The 24,903-nt window shown below is 43.8% G+C and overlaps 1 protein-coding gene across 3 annotated transcripts in view; it reads right to left on the minus strand.

The window, feature by feature from the left end:
- LOC308105480 (thyroid hormone receptor alpha-like) overlaps positions 1–17,954 on the minus strand; it is a 169,806-nt gene extending 151,852 nt beyond the window's left edge. For 2 of the 3 annotated variants that reach the window (XM_080456224.1, XM_080456223.1), the window contains exon 1: positions 17,598–17,954. The gene's annotated coding sequence lies outside the window, so the exon portion shown is untranslated. Of the gene's footprint in view, positions 1–15,527; positions 15,579–17,597 lie in introns of all 3 variants that reach the window. The other variant, XM_080456222.1, reaches the window with a different exon arrangement.
- Positions 17,955–24,903: the final 6,949 nt, after the last annotated feature.

A 24,903-nucleotide genomic window follows, 5' to 3' on the forward strand; every position in this document is an offset into this window, starting at 1 on the left:
AACGCTTTTTCATCTTTACAGTATATATATTTTTTCAGCTCTGTGCTATTTTTGTATCTATTCTGAGGATGGTCCAAACAGGAAGCGGCCAGCTTCATTCTCATTCGAAGAATCTAAATACCGGCAGATGTATTGGCACAAACTATACAGGACAAAAGCGCATTACTCATTCTAGCAGTAAGCATTTTAAAAGTCGGCTGATATTTCTGTAAAAAAAATGTTCTTTTGTCGATCTAGCACAGAAAATGCAACCGGCTCCAAAAAGGAAACCTCCATTACTGGGCGTTCTCTACAGATAAGTCTCTCCCGAACGGAAAGCGGCTGGTCCATTGACGTCACCTCAACTATAATACCAAGTCGGAGTGAAGAAAGTACGTCTCTTATTGGCGTTGAATACACGCTGGAGACGGTTTAGACAGGGCTGTACAAACAGAGAGGCTTGCAGGCTGAAAAATGAACTGTAAGTGCCTTTGTGTATATCCGCCGTGTACTGTACAGGTCTCCTATGTGCAAACACTGTGCCGACTAATGCAACATGTGTTCCTCACAGAGGAGTCATCTGTGAAAGCATGGGTGATAACAGCTTGACTAGGGTAGCTGTCAGGCTGTGTGTGTGTGTGCGTGCGTGTGCGTGTGCGTGTGCGTGTGTGTGTGTGTGTGTGACTGTGTGTGTGTGTGACTGTGTGTGTGTGTGAGACTGTGTGTGTGACTGTGTGACTGTGTGACTGTGTGTGTGTGTGTGTGTGTGTGTGTGTGTACGCACATGTACTTACACAGATATGGGTGTGTGTGTGTGGGGGGGGGTTGTTAACACTTACTGACTATGGAGAAGATACTGATGTAAGTTGAGACTGTGTGTGTGTGTGTGTGTGTGTGTGTGTGTGTGTGTGTGTGTGTGTGTGTGTGTGTGTGTGTGTGTGTGTGTGTGTGTGTGTGTGTGTCTTACTGACCAGGAGAAGATACAGTATGTAAGATGAGACAGTGTGTATGTGCGTGTTTGCGTACGTGCATACGTACGCGCGTGCGTGCGTGTCGGTAGTGCACACGTGTGGATATTATAGCCCACACCTGCACACCGGACTCAGTATGCGTCATGTCCTGTATGACTGCATTAATTGTATGAGGATGTTGTTGGCGAGCACATGCAACGCATGCAAACAATTTCCCCTGTGTTTGTGGCGGTACAGTGTTGCCGGGGCTGGACAGCCGTGCAGCAGCAGTGCACACTAATCACAGAGTGGTTGCCTCACACAATTTGTGGATCAAGTTTCTCCAGTCACCCCCCGCCCCCCTCCCCCCTCCCCCTCCTCTCTATCTGGGGCTGGCTGTGGCAAGAGGCGCATGACCCTGAACTCTACACCAAAGTGCACCAAGACACTGCAGCACATGCAGAATAATACACACAGATGCGAATATTTGCAGCCGTTTACACGTAGGTATGTACACACGCACGCACGCACGCGCGCGCATGCGTAGATGTAAACAAGTGCAGCTAAACACAAGAAAAGAGTAACGAGACACGGGTTAACGTTGAGATGCAAGCAATAAACTGCATGAACTTATGCAGCCATCTTTTGCGCTTGGCTTGAGTTGAGACGAGTCAGAGGAGGAATGCACGCACGCGCCAGATCACTGTGGGTCTATCCTCTCACATACGACACACATACACACACAAGCAAATACACGGTAAAAGACTCAATGTTAATCTATTCTATACAAGTAACTCAGAGAGTGAAATGTAATCAAGTGCATTTGATTATGTTTATAAACTCTCAGTGTTAAATTAACACACAGGATTTCACTGTGTGTAGACACACAGTGCTGGAGGGCACTTGGCTTTATGTTGGCATTCTAGACCTCCCAGCTCGTCCCTCTCCAGCCCTTCGCTTGACTAGCAACACAAACAGGTAGCGGCAGATAAAAACACTGTCTTCCTCTCTCGGCTCTCTGCCCTACTCGTCCTCGGCCACGCTAAAATGTACTTGGAGCCATCCCAAAAAGACAGGCCTCGCTTCAGGTAAAATGCCTCACAAAGCCCCGGCTTAACAAACAGATCTGACAGCGATGTGGGTAAGACTGTCTGTTGGAGAAGCAGCAGGCCTTTTCTCTGTCTGCTGAAACAACGGTTCGGATGATTCTCCGCGTGCGCCGCACTGCTGCCAAACAGGTACCTCAGGTTTTCAGTGGCTTAACCCGTTCAATCCGGGAACTTATCTGTCATTTTATTATTTCTTTAGCTATTCACAAATAGCAGATATACAAGCTCAGATCTGCTATTTTTGAAAAATCGTGAAAATGTGTGCAAATCTTTGAATATATATATATTTTTAAGCGAACATTTGTCAAATATTTTGTTCCAGGGAGCAAAGATTTGAGTTACAAATGTTCGTTTTAAACTATATATATTCAAAGATTTGCACAAATTGTCATGATTTTTTTTTTAAATGACAGATCTACAAGCTCATAGCCGCGCTATGAGCGTATCTGCTATTTTTTAATAACCCAAAGAAATCTAAAATGACACAGATGCGTTCCCGGTCTTATTGGATTAATGACACTGTAATGCCCGTGCGGAGAAAGATAGAGTGACAGGCCGCGTTGTGATGCCTTTGCGTTGTGACGGATTTCTCCGATCGAGACGGGAGGTTTTGCCGGGCTAACTGCCAGCCGTTATGGATAGGGTTATGACATGCAAATGTTAGTACAGCCCGGATATTATCATATGATAATTTCTTGGCATGGAGCGAGAGCGTCTGAAGTTACCTGTTGAGTCGGACCGGCGATGATTTACGTTCCCACGCCGGTGCTCTCACACACAGACCACATCCGAGACATTCATTCCCAAATGGGACACCAACGCTTTGGCCAAACGGGACATCCTTGTTTTGATAGCATAACCGGTGGCATGTGAACGAACGCGGCCGTTAAATCCTTCAGATCCGCTCAGAGGCTGATTTATTTTATTTCTTTGGGGATGCACTCGTGTGCGCTCTTTAAATATTTGGCTCTAAGGTATTGGCCCAACCGATATAACATAGAACTTTTGAATAATCCTTTTCTTATGTACATAGAGTATACACACACATGCACATATATACTGTAGGTCTAATTTATGAGCCAGACGGCAAACCAAATATTTTTCCAAAATGCCAAAAGAAAACAAAATCACAAAAAAAGGAAATCAGGCAGTCTTCTCCATTTCATTCCATGCATGAAGCAGCAGGTGTGCCAGCAAGGGTGGGGGGTGGAGGGGTTTGAGGGGTTGGGGGTTGGGTAGTAGAGGGGGTCCTGGGAGTGGAGATAACAATCGGGACGAGATGACAAGTGGAGGCGCTGTGGATTCATCGCTGGCAGCACTCGCTCTGCACAGTCAACAAACAATTTAGTCAAGTTGACCGAGTTCAGTTTCCTGTTTCCCTGCCTGCCCTGTCAGCCTCCCCTCGCCCTCCAAAGACCGCAGCATGCAAGCAGCACACAGCACTGATCCAAGGGCAGACACAACTACAGCAGCCCTCATTATGGTATCGCACCTCCACTGGCAAGCTACTAACCGCCCTCTCTCTCATACACACACACACACACACAAGCCAAATTGTCTCTCAGTGCACAGGGTCGTATTCAGGGCAAAGTCTCGCCGCTCTGCACGTGAGAATTCAGAGCCAGCCTGTTATTTTCAGCCCAAGGTGCTGACCTAATTCATGTAGCCCAGAAGTGCCTTTTCCTTTGGCTTTTTTTCCTCTCTTGAATGCAAATCAGTCACAATAATCTGAGCATAAAGGGACCTCCCACAGGCCAACATAATATCCTCCACCTCAGAAAGGTTTGGAAAGGTTTGGAAATGTTGTTCTAAAGGGAAAAGAAGAAGAAAGGTTTTCCTCTAGCCAAACCAGGAAAAAGAAACGCTTACTGGGCAGTACGTTGAGCGCGGTGGGCAGTCAGTCCCTGTCGGTCACACTTCAAAGAAGCCCAGCTAAACTCCGGGTGGCTGGGGTGAACTTCAACCTCACAGCCATAACATAAACCAAAGTCTGGTTCTGTGGCCAGAGGAATATCTCTCTCTCTCAGACACACACGCACACACACGCACACACACACACACAAACACACACACACAAACTCTACTCTCCACTTGTTGCCCCTCAGGGGCGGGAGAGACAGGAGGCGGACTTGGGACTCTGCGTCAGAGCCAGAAATGTGACCAAAATCTGGGGCGCTCTCCAACTGACGAAGCAGCAAGCTGTAAATTAATGGCGGGAGCCTTCCAGTGGCAGCTGAAAGAGGCATCCGTGTCATAACTGAACATGGTACAAAGCTTGTTAACCCATTAAGACCTGAGGCGATTCTTTAAAAAAATCTTAATCATAACAGTTTTTGGAAAAAAATCTAAAAAAAAATGTTTTCAAGATTTTTCAAAAATAGCAGAACTACAAGCTCATAGCGCGGCACTCTGTGCCGCGCTATGAGCTTGTATATCTGCTATTTTTGAAAAATGTTTTCAATATTTTTCAAAAATAGCAGAACTACAAGCTCATAGCGCGGCACTCTGTGCCGCGCTATGAGCTTGTATATCTGCTATTTTTGAATAGCCAAAGACATCTAAAGTGACACAGATGGCGGTAAAATGCCCGAACCTCAAAGCGTATACTTAATATATTATGGTGCCCGAGCGCACAGTGGCCTCGCGTACACACACTCACTCTCACACTCACAAACAAGGCCACTGACTCTACTCACGCCAGAGTTATAATTACACTGCATAATGAATCTAAACTGCATGCTTATAAGTAGGGGTGGGACGATATGGGTAGCTCACGATACGGTAACTGTGGCGATATTTGGCCCACGATAACGATCATGTCACGATACACGATATCTGCGATACTCGATATATTGCAAGAAATGTAATCAACGATGTATCATGATATCTGTAACTGACAGATTTTAAGAATACCCATAAAAAGGCAAAGATCTGGAATTTTGTGCATTACGAACTGGCGTAGTGCAATGTACAAAAATGTGCATGCATAGTGCCTCCTCCTAACAGTAAAACTCTGCCTGCAACCTGTCCACAAGAAAGGATGCAAAATAACCCCTCTAAAAGATATTGTGCAAATTAAATTTACAGGTGGAAAAGTAGTAGTAGTCTGCCCACTTTACCCTCATTTATCTCAATAGCGCCACCACAGACAGGACAGGTGGCATGAAGTACTGCACTCCGTGGCAACCGGGGGGAATCCATAGAGCACATGCATGGTGTAATATTTGCTTTGGTTTCAAAATAATGTTAATAACTAATGCAATGTAACTATTGTTCATGCATGTGACGCTATATATAATACTGCAACACAACTGACAATAATAATGAATAATTTCAATTGAAATAAAATCTATCCATATTTTGGCACACCTCCACGTGCACTCCCTGTCATTGCAGGGGCAGTGAGTTCACAGTTCACCACGTCATCGCTACACTAATTCCTCTTTCAATGAGTTCGCACCCCCGCCCCCGTTCACCACCCTCCTTCCCCTCAGCCACTTTCAGTCTTGCTAGTGTGGTAAACGCGTGTGCGCGCGCGCGTGCGTGCGTGCGTGCGTGTGTGTGTGTGTGTACGCACGCAGTCGCCTGTGCCATAAGGCTGGATGGCCACACCACTGCGCTGTGGGCTTCGATGTATTCATGCTCGTCTTCCTACCCTGCCATGCTTTGGGTTGGCATCATACATTTAAGCAAGTTAAACCTTGTGCTCCTTTATTCAATTATTTTACTGATCACCGTTTAAAAGTTTGTCTGTAATAAGATATGTGATGTGTGCATGTGCATGTGCATGTGCATGTGCATGTGCATGTGCATGTGCATGTGTCTATAAACAGTCTTACACACTATTCAAGGAATATGTTAAGAAGACTTTTTTTTGTGTAAACAGGAGGCAAGCAGGTACCCAAGTCAAATCAAAGACAGCAATGCTGAGAGAGAATACAATCAATAAGGCTGTTAGAAGCTGTAATTACTCCGTAATTCGTTGCGGGGTCTATTCTATATATAAGTGATATTTCATCCTGCGAGTTAATTACTAATACCGACACACCCGATTCACACAGCTTATGTTCAGTGACCATTATGATGTACGGCAATTTCACTTTACATCGCCAGAAATAGCCGCGGCACAGCGGTCCCATGCAAGTACCTATAAACATTTTTATAAGGGCCATAACCACTGCTGCACATGCGAGACTCATGCTGTACGATCTTATGGCTAGATTGCAGGAAACGGTGTTGTACGGTCTGTGATACTGACAATGTCATTTTTGTATCTTGGGATGGGGATTGAAAACCCCCCTGGGGACTTATCTATGCAATTTGACAGATGAGATTAATGATGGTGAGGTGTGTGGGGGTGACAATGAAGATTACCTAAGAGTATACTGCTGGTGGCAACCTCTGCATGAACAATCTGGGATAAAATGTGTGCAAGTGCTGCCTGAATCTCTATGTGATGATGACAAACAAACTATCTGCTTAGTTTTGATGAACTGATTAATTATGTCAGTAATAATTTTTTAGAATGTAATTAACAAGTACAGTATGTGTAATCACAGAAACCAGGGGAAAGCTAGTAGAACTATCAGTCTAAAAGTAATGATTTGCTATTGTTTAAATATGCTCGGGACAAATATTAAATAACACTTTTTTTTTTGCACTCTGTGAAACAGTGTTTAACAGATAGGCAGTACAAACAGTTGATGAGGAAAAAAAGTTGGGGATCAGACTGACTGCAGATACAATAATTAAGCTTTCCAGAAGAAAATAAGGCAATGTTAACCAAACAGGAGGACGGGGTTTACTAGTGCTACTGAAATATCCTTTATAAAAAGCCTTATTTCAGGGAGATGAATTATCTGCTTTCAATGGATCATGTGCAGAAAATGCATTTATTTCCTCAGCATCAGTCACTCACGGATTGAAGGAACACGCAAGGATCTTTAAATAAGTCACTGAAAATGATTTAGAACATAGACAGTGGCCTTAGTTTGCCGAAACAGACTTGTATGAAAAAGCGAAAAGTATGGAAAGAGAGAGAGTTTATACGCTGTTTAACAATAGATTTTCTTAGAACATTTTAATCTGAATGAATGGGTGCTACTGTATGATCTGCTATCAGCTCAAAAACACGACTGGTCTCTGAATAACTAGCTCCTTCCACCAGGCAATGGTTGTTTATCACCTGCCGGTGCTGTATCTTTACAAAACAGCCCACAGCTAAATATTGTATCCAGGGTCTCCTTTGCATAATTCTGTAAACTCTCTTTCACCCCTCAGTGCAGATCATGTGTTTGATGACTATCTGTTCTATCAGTCTATCATCCAGCATGATATCCACCTGGGAGAATAGTGTACATCCAGGATAGTTGATGAACACCACAGGTATCTCTGTTCCATCTGCTGGATGGATGCAGCCTTCACTGCTGGCTGAGATGTAAAACTTGTGGAGACCCTGTGGCTATAAAGGCTGAGTGGCCGGTATCTCAAAATATGTTGTATATTTGTTTGTTTCAGTTACACTCTTCTGAAAGATTATGGATTAGGGACATGATGGTGCTTGAACAACTTTTTGTTTTCTAGCACTCCTGAATTTTAGATGCTTATCTGCACGAGGCACCGACTCTATCTTCTCACTGCCTCATCAGTCTGTCTGAACTCTGAACACAGCGTGCAGGGCATGCCATTCACAGTCACACAACTGTATGAAAAAAAGGAAACTGTTTTAAAGCAGGTGTCAGACTTGGCATGATTCACACAGGGTCTGGGGGCATACAGCACTAGTAGGTTTCTCCATTAACTCTTCCCTGTCGTCTCACTTGTGGAAAACAAAACCATTCTTTGACTTATTAAAACCATCTGCCACTTCGGCATCCGAGGGGTGGCACAGGGGAAATGTTCCAACCCACTACCACGGAGCTTAGTAAACCCCATTTACTACTGTACCCCATCGCATCCCAACACAATACCTAACAGGCTAACACCCTAAAGGGTTGTACGCTGGCGTCTTATTCAATTAACTCCAAAAACGCCCGACACGTCCTCTGCCCTTTAAACAATATCTTGACAAGTTTGATTTAAAAAACAGTATAGTATAGTGCCCTGTGAGCGTGTTTTAGATCGATATACTCCCGGAAATGTTATCAGGAACTTCTCCATCGTCTTGTCCAAAAGGATCGGATTGTAATTGAAAGCATCCACAAAACGTTCAAATGTTTCTGTTATAATAGAGTCCGTGAAAGAGATTTGTACTTCTTTTGTTTTATGCATCCTAATGTCATTTTATAATTTTATTTTTGTGTTTCCTTTGCTTGATGTTTTGTGTAAAGCACATTGAATAGCCTTGTTGAAATGTGCTATATAAAAAATTGCCTTGCCTTACACCAACGCTTACTGTATATACAAAACAAATACACAAAATATCCTTATAAGGAGGGTGCGGTGTGAGGACAGTATTGCCGCTATGGCAGCTGGAGAGACGTCTACGTTCCATTTGGTTCCATTTGTACACTCTCAGGTTACAGACATGTAAGGGTTCATTTTGGACCCCTGGTGGGCCCCTAGACCCGACCTTGACAACCAGTGGTCTACAGAACGTTCACAGGAAGTGAGAGGAGGAAGGGGAGGAGTAGTTGGGGGTTATGCACCAGTTATATAACTCAAATCATGGCCAACCTATGAAACTGTCACATATCCCTCATTACCTGCCAGTCAAATACACATGCACACCACACACGTGCCGTGAACTCACATGCACGTGCAGCGGTGCAGGGCACCTGTATTATACTCTTATAATAACTTGAATGGCAACCCTACAAGAATCTCTTACTCAGCCTAGGCTTGTTCAGTCTGCCACCGTCTAGCAGCGGGAAAAAAAACATAGGTTAGGTTGAGTTGCTCGGAGTATAAGCAAGTAAAGTAAAAGTGACGAGGGGGGGCGGGGTGGTCAGCCACTGGAACCAATCTATCCAAATTGCTCACATAAGACATCAGACGACTGGAAGAGCAATAAAAACTACAATGTTTCTTCACCACAGCCACCCGCTTATTACGCTGGGGCAAACTTTTCGGGGCTCACGTTCGAAACCATTACTCTTGCGGTTGACTTCCTCTGAGGCCAGGTTAGAGAGGGGGGTTTGTTTAGCAAGGTAAAAAAAAAATGCTAAAAAATAAAGCAACAGCTAAGACAACAGCACCACGCATGGGGATTTGATGGGGATTTTATTTTAAAACAGGTCAAATCTAGCCCCCCTCCCCTCCTCTACTCTAATGAAATGATGACCTATATACAAGGTGGATGAGCCATACAGCCATGGTAGAACTTGGCACACTTCCAAAATTCTAATTGTTGGGCTTCTATGAAGCACATCTCGAGGTTATTCATTACCTCAGCAGATGATATGGTAAAGGGGTGGAAAATGTTCATGCGAGAACACAGTAATGTATACATCATTGACTCAATCACCAGAGTCATCAAGCAGGCTTCACTCTGTGCCAAAGAGGTGGTTAGGCCAATACACGCACATCGTGGGACAGCATTATAAAATATTGAGGTTCTGCAGCTCTTTTAAAAACATTTAAATAAATATGACTCAATTCAAGACGCTAGTACTTGAATTTGAGTCGGTGTGCTCAATACGAAATCAAAAGCAAATCTGCAATTGTCGTTCATTAGTTGGTTTTATGCACTGAATTCCCTTTTTCATTAACGCTAGTAGTAGGAGAGCAAAGACAAACACCCCCGTTGCCGCCACGCACATATTTCTCTCCTGTAATTCTCCCCGCGAGCTGTGCTGATTATGAGCAGATTAAATTATCCCCAGGAGGCGTGGATAGCGATATTGTTGGTGCCGATTTAATCTCAAATCCACATCCGTCTGTCGCTACAGACTATGTGTAAGTAGAAGAGGCTGCTTGGGAAAATCGTTCATTTGACGAGTCCTGTAGGGCTGAGCTATAATCCTTTCCGCGTCAACATCGCAATGCACGCACTGCACGTACTGTATGTGCAATGGTCACATGGCAAAGGAGGTAATGTACCGTAAATTGGGCTCATCAGTCATCTTACTCTAAAACTAACAAGGTTTTCCACAACTAACTTGCAGAAGAAACAGTCTAGTCCAACTAATAAATAACATAATTTAGTCTGTTGTAATGACTTCTTAGTTACTGGTCTACAGTGAATGACCGATCACAATTGTTCTCAGTAAATCATGTGTGATAGTGTCATGTTGAGTATTGAACATCTGCCTTATTTCCCTAATCACCCCAATCATTGCTACTGTGATTAATATAACAAATGGACCTATTAAAGTTAAAAGCTGCACATCTGGTGAAATTTTAATTATGTAGCTTTAGTTTTTTAATATCACAAATACGTATCACAAAAAAAACTAACATTAAAATGTCATTCAGCCCTAGAGTTGATGTGTATTGAATGTTTCATTACATGTAGTTTAACTACATTCTGCAGCAGTTTGTCAATAGTACTAAATATACAGATCTGTGATAATTGTTTTGTAATCAATTACCTTTTTGGTATCTTTTTGATGTCGCTAACTACAGGAACAGCAAAAGAAAAGAAATTAGAGGAAAAGAAAGGGGTTGCCTTTTCTGCTGCTCTTGATTCAAACCCCAACCCCGCCTCTTTCTCTCTAATCCTGATCCATAAATTATGTGTTGGGTAAATAAGACATTGTGCTCCGACAGCTAATCTGATAGGTCCATTGTTATGGCTTAGTGTGTACGTTTCAGAATGCATGGCTGACAGGAAGTTGTTTTGTTTTTTCCAGCAAAAGCATTCTGATTAACTGAGGTGATCGGGAACAACTTTTTAAAGTTATATTACTGAACTCTGTCTGTATTGTTTTTCCACATCACATTGCTAATGTTCATATATGACAATCTTTCAACTACTTTTTCTAATTCATCCCATTTATATAGCACTTTTCTTGGTACTCAAAGTTGCTTTACAAAACAGAAAAATAGAAACAACTTTATTAAGAGAATAAATAGTTTAAAAAAAGTTTAGCAAATTGCTAAGTAGTTCACCGTGATATGTTTGGTGGCTTGCAAAAACTAGGCTATGCTTTCGGAGTAGCTTCCCTGACACCGGCCTAGTCTGCAAATATGTGGCGGCTTCATTTCTTTTCACAGTAAGTTAACACATGCAGGTAGCAAGCAGAGAGGGAGAGAAGGAAGATACAGGGGGTGTGTCAGAGCGAGAGAGAGAGAGAGAGAGAGAGAGAGAGAGAGAAAGGGGGAGTGGGGGACAGAGAGGGAGGGAGGTTAGGTGCCAGCCAAGTGTCGGATGGGCTCCCCCTCGTAAAACACTTGGCTTCGCCCGGGCAAAAATAAACCTAAAGGGCCCCAGTGCCAAGTATTTCTGTTGATGAAAAGCCAGTTTGTGAGTGGCCCCCGTCGTACCCGGGCAGGGCTGGCCATGACGGCTGTTAATAAGAGAGACGTGTGGCCACGTAAAACAGCCTCACCACTCTCTACTGCCAATAAAGGTCAGTTTATATGTTATTATTTTCCCTTGTGATTCAGCTGTATGCTGCACTCACTGCTGTTGCACAGGGAGAGCGGAGGGCGAGAAGACAGACAGGCAGACAGACAGACAGGCAGACAGACAGAGAGACAGTGAGAGGGGGAGGGTAAAGCGCTCTTCTTGCCGTATAAATGATACCGAAGAGAGGGGAAAGGAAAGAACGGAGGGGAGAGGAGGAGAGTTAAGGAGGGAGTCTCTGGCAACCATCTGCATGGAAACCTCTGTCAAAGAGAAACAACCAAATAAAAAACGACAAGAACTGAGGAGCGGTGGGGGAAACCACTAGAAGAGAAGAAAGAAAAGAGGCTGTGCGCTGAGAAAACAGATATATTGAGGGAAGGTGGGGGGGGGGGGTTAAAAGAATGAGAGAGACACACAGATTTAAAAAACAACCTTTCACAAACTTTGGGTGCCTGGTGGCTCAACCAGTTAGTGCACAAACTGTAGTACCTGGGTTCGAATCCGACATCTGCTCTCGTCTCACAATGACTCTGGTCTTTCTCTGCCCTTGGTTTGCCGTCTCTCTACACTGACCTATCTAAAGACCTACCTAAAAAAGCATAAAAATGCCAAAGATAATAATAATAAAAAGCCACAAACTCAAGGGTCACAAAACAAACGAACACTACCTACTGTGTGTGTGTGTGTGTGTGTGTGTGTGTGTGTGGGCTTGTTATCTGGAAGACAGCAGGACACTTGGTGGCCCTGTGTGAAGGCATACGCAGATCCCCCCTTCCCCAACTGATAATCGCTGTCATGCTCTAAACGAAAGCACGCTTATCAACGGCTGGAACCTTTCCTCGCCCTCTACACACATTCAGCTTGAAAGTTCAGCCTCTGCCATAACAGAGCGGAGCGAGAGAGCTCCCCTTCCCCACACACACACACACACACACACACACACACACACCTTCATGGAGAGAGGTTAGCTGCATTCTGCTCAGCTAATGAGGCTGAGCGAGGGGGGAGACGGACTCAGACACAAGTCCTGGGTGCCAAGTACAACGGAAAAAAAGGCATACAATTTCCTTTATTGCAGAGAAGGTGGGGGACACATAGAGAGAGAGGGGTTGAAGATATCAGACGAGAGAGAGAGAGAGGGAAAGTGGAGGCATATTATTGAGTTCAGATGACCTGGCCTCGCCACTGTAGAAAGCAATTAGTTTTTCCTTCTTTAGATTTCATTTGATTAGGTCCACTGGGCCGGGGCCCTGTTCGGAATTAATAAGAGAGTGTCATTGATCTCTCTCACCACGGGCTACAATTAGGACCACACAACAGTTACAGTACCACCTTTCACCCCTAGCTACAGCTTTAAAGGATCCCACCGCACCTCACATCCGATAGCCTTTTGTTTCTTTTCCACTGCGTATCACGCCCGGGAAAGCTGTATTCCGAGCAAGTTGTATTGCTCTGAAGTTAATCTGTACATTTGAAGATTCCAGTTTTGTCCATGGTAATGTTTTGCTTTGACAGTGTGGGACACTGGAACATTTGAATGTCTCATTACCTTTTACTGTAATTTTTCTAATGTCAGAGAAATTTGGTGGTATAATATAAGCAGTACAGGTCACATATATTGTACTGTACTGCAGACACTGCCCTTGATATTGTTAGTGTAGTTGTTTTGCGTTGAGTTCTCTCTTTTACAGTCAGTGGCACAATTTTTTGTCATCTGGCTCAACTGCTTCAGCAAAAGAACACTTACATGAGAACATTTTCCTGTCATGATATTAAAATAGCACATTTTCTCAGCTACCAATCTGCTGTCAAAAAAAAAATCGTTTATCAACGATAGCTCTTTTATCACAGTGAAATCGCACATTAATGAGGCCCAAGGGAGCGTCTCGTCCCGATTCAATTCAAGCTACCCCAGGCCCTACCAACAAATTGGATGCACAATGGTATGCGGGCATACGTTCACACTAACAAAGCCACCCAATGTTTGCCTAGTCGTTTGAGTAATCTCACTTTTCATGCACAAAAAGGGCAATTTATTCCCTCCGCCAAGACCAATCAATCATGTATTTTTTTTTTTGCCAACATTTTAATAGTGACGGCTTTGTTGTGCTGATGCAACTAAGAAGGTTGGTCAACACAGGATATATGGTGGCCCAAATCTGTTGGCGCCTGGACCCTGGCATAAATACGTGCTCGGCAGCGCTCTGTCTTGGCTGAGTCCATGAACCAGTGTGCGAGCCTATGGAGTATGGGTGATATAATCTAATTAATCAGGCAAGAACAGAGACAAATGCAGCACGGCGCCCCCAGGCCGAGCCTCTATAGGATGAGCAGTACGCTTATTAACTCATTCACTGCCACTGACGTAAAAAACGTAATTTGTCCCGTTTACCAATCCTGCCACTGACGTAAAAAACGTAATTTTTTTTTTTTCAAATTTGACCCAAAGACCAAGGAGATATGATTGTTTAAAGATCTACACTCCCATCCACTTCCTTGTTAACTTAAAACTTAAAAATTCTGTATCTCGGCTCCTGAGTACTTTTTTTTTTCAATGAAAAATCTCTGGCAGTGGGCAAACGCGGCCAGCAATAATTGTGGCAGTGAATGAGTTAAGGTCAAAGCACAGGAAACTGAATAAAATAACCCTAGGCGTGTCTTGTATGTTGTGTCGTCTGGGGCAGTGGAGAGGCGGGAGACAGATTCCTACCGCTCTCTCCGTCGGCAGACTGTTCAGGAATAGCTCTCGACATGCTGGACTACCCAGAATGCCCTTTCCCCTCCCCGGGGCAGCTCTGACATCATAATACAGTGGATTCAGACCAGGACATCAGCTGCACAGCCGAGGTTATATAACTGAACTCTCTTTCCCTGCTTCCAAGGCATTCAGCACTGCTGCCCTACTGAGGGCACGAGAAGGGGGGTCGACTGAGGGAAAGAAAGATGGAAAGAAAGGAAGAAAGAAGGGAGGCAGAGGAGGGAGAAAAGAAACAGACAGGCACAGACAGTGGGGTCACAAAATGAGAGGCCTTTTCCTCTGCAATACCCCCCCCCCCCCCACACACACACACACACACACACACACACACAAAAAAGGCCCCAGCCAGCAGGCATCCCAAGACACAGACATAAGAAGAGAAGATATGAAGATATAGACCAGGTCACTCTGGGCTACATTGAGATACAGCATTCAGCACCTCTATGGCTAAATGCAAAGCCTGGTGCAAAAGCCAGTTTTTTCCCCCTACCTGCACCACGTATGGAAAAATAATACGGGCTGAAGGAAAACTATAGGAAATTACCTCCTGAGTGCGTACACTATATAGGACATGTCCATCTGCATGCTTGTGACGGAACTACTATCGACTCAAAGCTTTTCATCGTACTGCATCCTCAAGCAGATCTGCCTCACGCACACACAAGGCTTCATCTGAAACTGTACATTCAGGAGAAATGTTTATAGTTGAATGGCAGATTTGTCTGATGGCTAATCATCAACCCAGGGAGAGAACACAGTGTTTTAAGGCACTAGCTAATGATTAATACATATGGTGGTTATCTGGAGTGATGCCAGGCAGCCGATCTTGCCCTCCATCTCGCTGTGTGTTTAATCACCTCCTCAGCACAGACTGACACATGCAGCTAAGTGGAGAAAACTCCCCAGACACTGTGCTCTCAGCTCCACACAGTGTCGATTTAAAGTTATTTACTTTGGTTTCCACTGCCAGTCTCCCCACACCTTTTCTCAGCACATTCAACACTTTATTTACCAATGTTCCCTCTGTTTGCTTACTACTCCAAAGACAAAGTATACGGCGGGAAGGATAGAGAAGTTCTGTAATGTTGGAAGCATTGCGAGGGTGACTGCACCCACGTTCATTATTAGAGTACAGTGTAAATACAGGCAGAATGATAGGAGGGTGTGCACTCCAAATATACAGCATTTAACATTCATTCATTTCAAACTAATTTACACACCTGTTGTGGGTGTGATGTCTTCATGGTTTATGCATGCTCCATAATCTTCCACTTCATCAAACAAAAACAAAGACAGGGAATAGATATCAAGTTTGACATCAAGTCTATTTACTTTGGAGAAGCAGTCTCCTTTTCTGATTACCGTGTGGATGGGAATATTGGTGTGTGCAGTGCCCTGGAAACAGTCTATCAGTCTGTGCCTGTGTGCCAGCCGCTTCTGTTGGCAGCTTGATAAATGTGAGTGAAAGGGCACAACTGCTTTTAAGCTACCGTTCTCCATCAGTGCAAGACAAGAAGAGAACTCCTCTGTGGACGGGGGACTCTGAACAGACTCTGTGTGAAGTGGATGCGTTCACTGATCTAATTATTACAGCTGTGTCACACACACTCACAGCGCAGAGGTGGGTTTAATTTAGAAAAGAGCCACACTAAGGAAATAGTTGTCACGATAATCACCCGGAGCTGTGATACACCACCAACTGAGATTATCATTTAATGGGGATTATTATGTGAGCCGAGTAAATGACAGTCTGCAGACACAACCTGTAAACAACAGAAGGCTGTGGTGCATTTGGCAGTTTTGGGGCAAGACAGATGGAGCATATTCTCAGTGGCAGACTGGACACAACATGAGATGTAAGTTCAATGTTTTTGCTCTGTTTAACAGTAAGTTCTGTTGTCATTAATGTAATGAAGCCATTGATTGGCCCTGATAACGGCTACGTGTGGGCCAAAACATGAGGGCATTTTTTTATGTTTTATCATGAACTAGCTTGTGGTATTAAAGCTTTTTGACTTCATGAAGAGTGCCTCGGATCTCATTTCTTTTTTTTGTTGTAATGATGCCACTTTTTGGGCAGTGATGCCCATCAGCATTGACCCACAAGTGGCCCTGTGTATTACAGCATCAAGACAGCAGACAAGCCATAAAATTCTGTGAGGTGGACTTTCATCCAAAGTGCGTTATGACGGCATTACTGTATACCCTTTGTTCGTGCAGGTGGCACTCAGTGGGAACTGAACCACTGACCCACTTTTAAACATAATTGCATCTCAGAATACCAGCCCAATTTAATTACGGTATACACTTTTACTGGTAAATAACAACTGACTTTACCAATACTGCATTGTGATGTACAGTACATCTGTAATGCTAGTAGTCAAAAATGCTGAGCCATTTCATAATGCCTTGCCTGCATTGAATTTCTGCTAGTAGTTGCAATACTGATAAAAAAAATAGAAAAAAAACCTTTTACACACAAATCCAGGCTATATTATTACTGCATTATGGAGAGCAGTACGTTACATTAAGTTGGTAACTTTACACGCGCACACACACACACACACACACACACACACACAGACACACACACACACACACACTGTAACTGCTGCAAATATAGAGTTTTGCCTGTCTCTAGCATTATACTAGGCTTATATATCATCATCATCATTGCACTGTATTCTTTCAATCACATGCTGCAATATTTGTGTGTGTGTGTGTGTGTGTGTGTGTGTGTGTGTGTGTGTGTGTGTGTGTGTGTGTGTGTGTGTGTGTGTGACACGCGCGTGGACGCCCACGCATGTGTCTGTAGTCTGTACGTGCGCCAGAGTGCAGCAGGCATAAATCCAAGTTCGGGCCCATAAGGCAGCAGCAGCAAGAAAATATATAGCGGACCACAAACAAACACATTATCGCCATGCAACTTGCACGCTCTAAACGCCACCTCGGCAACAATAACCAGAAAGCACAGGGACACATTAGGTCCATAAACAGCGGCTGTGTGTCCGAAACAAGCACACCTTTATTAATAAACCGCGCTTTACTGTAACTGTATATCGGCTACATTGTGTCTCCTCTCCTTACTGCTGATCTGTCAAACCATGCCTACCTACAGTACCGCCTAATGCACGCGCGCACACACACACACACACACACACACACACACACACACACACACACTGACACACACAGTGTGTGTGTAGCCACCGCGGCTAACATGAGCAAGAAACCATGCACTCACATCCAACGCTGTAATTACTGACCTAATGCGTGATAGTAACACTTACCGTGGTGTTGCTCCACGCGGGCTGGAGGACGCGACAATAAGCGGGTGGGATTTCGAGAAGGAAAACAGTGAGAAAAGTCATGAGCCGGGCTGCTGCTCCCCCCTTCTTGCTTTCCAGCACAAGTGTCTGGTGGTACACATACACACACGCACACACACACACGCATACACATGCATACATACACACACACACCCCCACACACACACTAACAGCCAACGAGCTATTCCTCCCTCCGCAATAAGGCGACTTCTCCTTCTCTTTGTCCGTTTTTTAGGATGTGTTCTCTTCTCTCCTGGTGTTTTTCTGCACGCCAAACAAAACAAACAAAATGCTGTCCCAGTTGCCTTTTTTTCCTTTTTTTTTGCGTGTGTGTGTGTGTGTGTGCAGTGGGCTGCTTGCCACGACAGGGGGAAAAGGAAAGGAATGGAGAGAAATAATATACTACGCTCGCTCCTCCCTCCCGCTTATGTACAGTAAGTAAGTGAGGAGAGTTAGCTCTCTGACTGTCTGTCTGTCTGTCGCCCCGCATATACTACAGCTATTTATTTAAACTATCTACCGCTCTCTACAGGACCGACATTGTAGAGCACGAGCAGCACCACCACGTCTGAGGGTGGGAAGACGAGCTCAGTGTGAAGATGTGCTGTAGTAGCGTGTGTAGACCAGAGCCAGTGTTGCCATGTTGTGTGAGAGAAATAAGCAACCAGGTCTATGAAAACAAGCCCAAAAGAAAGCGTGTGTGAGCTTGTAGATCTGCTATTTTCAAAAACTCTTGCAATAAAATGTGGAATATTTGGATTTTTTTTAAAAAAAACATTCTAACAACACATGGCACAAAACATTTCTGAAAAATGAAAATATTTGAGAACCACTTGTTTAAATAATAATCAAAACTTTTGGAAGCAAGCCTAAATAAGCAACTTCACTTTAGAAACAAGACCCAAAAAACCGGCAAACTACCAATGTTTACAAGCAACTCTACAGAAAAACAAGCCCAAGGTCGCTTATAATAAGCGGACATGGCAACGCAGGCGTAGAGCATCCTCCGTAGGCTGTAGGTGGAGGAGCGTGTGTGTGAAGGTGGGTGGTGGCGGTGGCGCCTCTTCATCCCATCTTCGTCGTCGCACCTCATTAATTGATGGTTCAACGTGGGCTATTACTGCATGTCTACATCCCATGGCCTGAAGGGACGGTCTGTTGTCCAGGCAACCGCTGACGTGGATTAACACATTTTTGTCCATCCATACTATATCTATGCCATACATATGAGATCCCTCAGGCTCAGACAGACCCTCAGGATCAATAAAGGGTCTGTCTGTCTGTCTGTCTGTCTGTCTGTCTGTCTGTCCGTCCTCCACTGAAATGCTTCTCAATGGTACCGTATACCTTTTTACTTACTATTACAATGTACACTACCTTCTTTTTTTAAATATATATTTACAGTATGGGTTTACTTGGGTAGTTCTCAGTTCAGCCAAATAGCCCTTAGGAATAATAATGTAGTTCTAAATTAATATTATAGTTATAGAAGATGATTTTTGTAATTACATATAGACTGAGTAGACAGAGAGATCTCCGTGTGTGGGCATAACAGACAGACAGACAGACAGGTGTATTGTGCCACTTGGCACCCTCGGATCCTCTGCTATACATGCGCCTATCTAGCTTGTAAGTCGATTGGTCAAAGGGTGCTCCAATTATCATACTGTCATACTTACATGCACACACACACACACACACACACACACACACACACACACACACACACACACACACACACACACACACACACACACACACACACACACACACACACACACACACACACACACACACACACACACACACACACACACACACACACACACAATTCAATTCAATTCAATTCAAAGGGCTTTATTGGCATGAGAAAACATACGTTTACATTGCCAAAGCAGAAAGCATAATACAACAATACAGCAATACAATCAAAACAAAAAATATGTACATTTGAAAGTCAGAATCTTCAATAGATCAATTTCTATGTACCAAGATCACTGGGTGCAGGTATAGTGCCGGAATATACACAATGATTAGTCTTTAGGGTGGTTGTGTTCCGTTTGATATCCTTTTCCTATCACAGCAACTCACGAATCTTGCTGCTGTGTTTGCACATTGTTGTACTTCGCCCAGCAGATATGGGAGTTTTTTGTCATTGGTCATGTTTTCAAAATCTCTGTGTGTGGTTGTAATCTGTGGGAAGTATGTGTCTCTGATGTCTTGGTACAATGGACAGACGGTTAGGAAGTGTAGCTCGGTTTCCACTTCATTTTGTGTGCAGTGGGTGCATAGTCTGTCTTCTCTCGGGATACAGGTCTGCCTGTGACGACCTTTCTCGATCGCAAGACTGTGCTCACTGAGTCTGTACCTAGTTAAGATCTTTCTTTGTTTTGGGTCAGTCACGGTGCTCAGGTATTCTGCCACTGCGTATTCTCTGTTTAGGGCCAGATAGCATTCTAGTTTACTCTGCTTTTGTGTTGCTTCTTTCCAGTGTGTCAGGTAGTTTTCCTTTTGCTGTTTTATAATTTGGTTTAGTCCAATGGGTTTTCTATCTCGTGGCTCTGTTTGTGTTTGTGCCCGGAGTTCCAGGGCCAGCTGGCTGAGGGGGCATCTCTCTAGGGTTTCGCTGTGTGTGAGTGCCTTGTTATGGAGTGCATCTAGGTCGCTTTCTTTTAGGTGGTTGTAGAACTTAAGTGCTCTCTTTTTTATTTTGATAATTAGTGGGTATCGTCCTAATTCTGCCCTGCATGCATTATTTGGTGTTTTTCGCTGGGTACGGAGAATGTATTTGCAGAATTCTGTGTGTAGGGTCTCGGTTTGGTGTTTATCCCATTTTTCAAGGTCATGGTTTGCTAATGGTCCCCAGATCTCACAACCATAGAGGGAAATTGGTTCTATCACAGAGTCCAGTATTTTAAGCCAGGTTTTAATTGGGATGTCTATTTTGATGTTTCTTTTGATAGCATAGAATGCCCTTCTTGCCTTGTCTCTTAGGTCCTTTACAGCTTGGTTGTAGTTCCCTGTGCTGCTGATGTTTAGGCCAAGGTAGGTATAGTTTTTTGTTTGTTCTAGTGGGATTGTATTTAGGAAAAATTGATGGTTTTGGCGGCTGGATCTTTTTTGAAATATCATGATTTTAGTTTTAGTTAGGTTCACTGTCAGGGCCCATGTCTGGGAGAATTTGTGTAGGAGATCAAGTTGCTGCTGTAGTCCTTCCTTGGTTGGAGACAGCAGCAGCAGGTCATCTGCAAAAAGTAAGCATTTGATTTCTGTGTTTGCCAAGGGGATGCCTGGAGCTGTGGACTGTTCTAACGTTTTTGCTAATTCGTTGATATATATGTTGAAGAGTGTTGGACTCAGGCTGCATCCCTGTCTAACTCCTCGGCTTTGGGGGAAAAAGTCTGTGTGCTTTTCGCCTATTTTAACTGCACATTTGTTGTTAGTGTACATTGATTTTATGATGTCATAGACACACACACACACACACACACACACACACACACACACACACACACACACACACACACACACACACACACACACACACACAGTTTCTGTGCATTTTAAAGACAGACAGACAGACAGACAGACAGACAGACAGACAGACAGACAGACAGACAGACAGACAGACAGACAGGCACTAGGCAGGCAAGCAGGTAGAATAGATCAGTATCAGAATCAACTTTATTGTCACATCACAGGTTTACAGGAATAAAGACGTGGGTGAAATTACTTTCATGTAAGCTCCATTATTCATAGTTTTCAGGAAAGGGGGGGCCGAGAGATGAAGAGCTAGGAGAAAAACATATAAAGAAAAACTGGTCAAAAGAAAAATCTAAGATATCTACGTAAAGTTATATAGAATAAAAAGTAGCAGGTATGTACATGAGCACAGGCCTTAATGCAAGACAAAGAAAAGTCTTACGTGCGGGTGACATCGTCCACAAAGAGTAAAAAAAAAAAATTGCATTGGTAGGTCCACATCCACATAGGTAGAGACCACATAGGAAAGTAGTCCACATAAGGAACACATCCAAAGGAATGTCATCCAACATAACGAAGATTTACAGACAGACAGATAGACAGATAGACAGATAGACAGATAGACAGATAGATAGATAGATAGATAGATAGATAGATAGATAGATACGTAGATACTGTGGAATAGATGGATGTCCACGCATACTTTTAGCAAAACAAGAATCTGGCATCTCAGAGCAAGGAAATAAATTCACATTGAACTCTGTAAGTACTGTATATGCAGCGTGTGCACGGTTGACTTATTTTTGTTCACTTGAGCGACATGAAATCCTCTGAAGATAAGAGATGGAAAATCTGTATTAACGATGATGGAAAAGCCTCTAGAAGCAGAGGTTTGGGGGCATGCATCCAATGGCAATATCGGGGAACAGATAAGAGTCTCTGTCTGTCGTCATGGCGGCATCAGCAGGGGAGCTTTCACACGTCTCTTCCTAGAGATACATTAGCCAATAAAACCCTGGATTGCATCGAAGCACGTTCAGTTTAACTCTGGCATTGACAGTCTCTCCCTCATTGACCCTCGGTACAGATATGTATAGTAGCTTGGGAAAATGTTTTATCCTAATTCTTCCTGCATTCCCATCATGGAGGCCTGCAGAACCCTCATCAGTCGACTCTATGGACCTGCTAAGCACAGGGAGAAGGAGCTTACAGTGTGTGCATTCAAAAGGAGCTCATGTGTATTCATGCCCTCACATCCTTATTAGAAAGAAGTTTAAGCAGCGCAGGCAGGGTATTAGGAAATTGTGTTCTGACAGACACTATGCACTGCATAATATGGGTCTCAGCTGTCACTCAACAGAAGTTTCCTTCCTCACTTCAACATGTCATACAAACAGATCTGGACAAATGTATGCCAACAGCAGCCTCTGGTCAGCCAAGCAAAGACCCCTCTCCAGCTAATCTAACAGACAAATTTGACAAGAGAGAGGAATCACGCCTTTTTAACATCATGAGAACAGACAGTGGCAGTGAATCCTCAGTGCGTGCATGTGACATTTACATTAAATGGGTTTCAATTGCGTAGCCAGAATAACTTGTGGAGAAGAACAAAGGTTGCCACATGCTTATGTGCAAATGCCACTGCAGAACCAAGATAAAAGATAAAAGATTGCTGTTGCTTCTCCGTCTAAAGCCATTATAGAGGCGTGCGTGCTTGCGTGCATGCGTGCGTGCGTGCGTGCAACCAGGTGGGAGTGTGAAGGAACTTTGATTCTCGGTGAAGGGAATTATTCGATTCTGTGCTTTGATGGGACCCCAACCTCATTTCCATTTGATCGCACCGGAAGAGGCTCTACCAATGAACAAAGCATGTTGTCAACCAAAAGGCCCAAAGCATGTTTTCAACCAAGAGGCCCGTTTGACAGCCTATAACCAAAGGACAGAGAGATATTAACACAGAGATATAGGCCTATACCCTGGTGTAAACCTGGCATGAAATTGCATTTTTCTGTAGATGTGAATCAGAGTTGCTTTGCATCTTTGAAGGGCCTGTGCTGGTACATGGGCATGAGTGAAAGGCTCAAGCTCACTTTGGAGTGCTAACGGCATCAAGTGGCAAGCGAAAGCACTGAAGGATGGCAATTATCAACCGCCCCAATGCTCTTCAAATAACTTATAAACAACCGGCTCTTTAATCACCACCCCCTCCCACTAAATATTAATCCATCTCAACTGGACTCTGTCAGACTAAGGACACCGCTCGCATACTTTGATATTCAAACAGATTCCTTCAATGCAAAGATTAGCCTACTCTCTCTCTGACCTTGGGTGAGACTCACATACCAAAAGGCTTAAGTCAAATGCTGTGTTTCCCGTCAGACATTACGGTATGCCTGTGGAATCGTGATCTCTGCACGTATTTGCACCGTGATGTATGCCACAGTGCCGATTTCCCATCATGCCTCTGTGTCCTAGCGAAACATCAAGGACATGCCAAGCAACGGTTCTCAAACTGGCGCACATCAGAGCATTCCAGGATAAGCCAAAGCCAATGCAGTGAGCCGGGCCTCAGAAACAAAATGTCTCCATTCAAAAAGCTATAAGGTTTTGTCACATTTGACTTTAACCACTTAAACCTTATACTTAGTTGATCGTATTTCCAGGAGCCCTGTACTAGGCCCCCTCCTGCTTTCAATGTGCACTAAATGTCCTCGCCGCTATTGTGGCGTTGCGACACGTGGGGTTGTAGCTGCTTTTTTCGCCGACTGTTTGCCCCAGAATAGGGACACTGGGTTTCAAATGGTTAAATACCTACTGTAACTTGTGAAATGTAAAACTGCTCCACGAGATGGGTGGAAGGGCTGCAAAACCACCACAGAACAAGCAGAATAATCAATCATTCATAGGGTCTGCTGTGTATATTTTATACAGAGTCCCTTGTTTTGATGTAGATGTTGCATGGCTTGTCATTCTTTATTCAAAAGCGCTCTCAGACGTATGTCACAGACAGCAGTAAAGCAGCAGTGGTGGAACAGAATGTGGTTTAATGATGATGTTTTCTGTTTGACTTTTTAAACCGGTCGGTCGATTAAGAACAGATCGGTACAACGAGGACCCACCTGGCAAATCATGCCTCACAGCAAGGTCCTGATTGATGTTCAACTGCAGTTCTGTTCAAGGAGAGGGCTAAGAAATCACACTGTCACTTTTAAGTCTCTTCATTCATATACTGTGTGTCAGCAGCAAAGAAGCCAATTTCCCTGATGGTACAGTCATCTATACTCAAGACATGGCCCACCATGTATCTCTGGAATAAAGTGTTTAAGTGTACAGACACAAATGGCTTGACATACTCTAGTTTCTCCAGCTCTCATTTGCTTATGCATGCGGTAGTAATTGTTTACGGGACTCCAGCTTAAGTTAAAACACAGTACAGTGTTTATGTGGTGTGTTTGACTGATGGTTTGCACCATGGAATCTGTTGTCAGCCTCGGTCAAACCGCCGTTATGATTTTGGTTGACAAGTGTGGAAACAGCTGTGTTAATGCCTCACTCAAATGAATGTGTCTTGTAAAAAATCTAAGTAAAAAATAAGTTCTGAGAGGACCACAATGGAAAGAAGTCCTCGACATTTATTGTGTTTTATCCTCAATTGTTTTTAACCGACATGTTGTATGATTTGTAGGTTTTATGCAATCCAAATAAACTCTAACTAATCTAAATTATCTCTGGAAATCATGGTCTAGCACTGTTTGCAGATGCCCAGAAAAGTGAAATAGAGGAG

Source organism: Gymnoscopelus braueri (assembly GCF_963280865.1).
Source record: "Gymnoscopelus braueri genome assembly, chromosome: 17".
Taxonomy (NCBI): Eukaryota; Metazoa; Chordata; class Actinopteri; order Myctophiformes; family Myctophidae; genus Gymnoscopelus; species Gymnoscopelus braueri.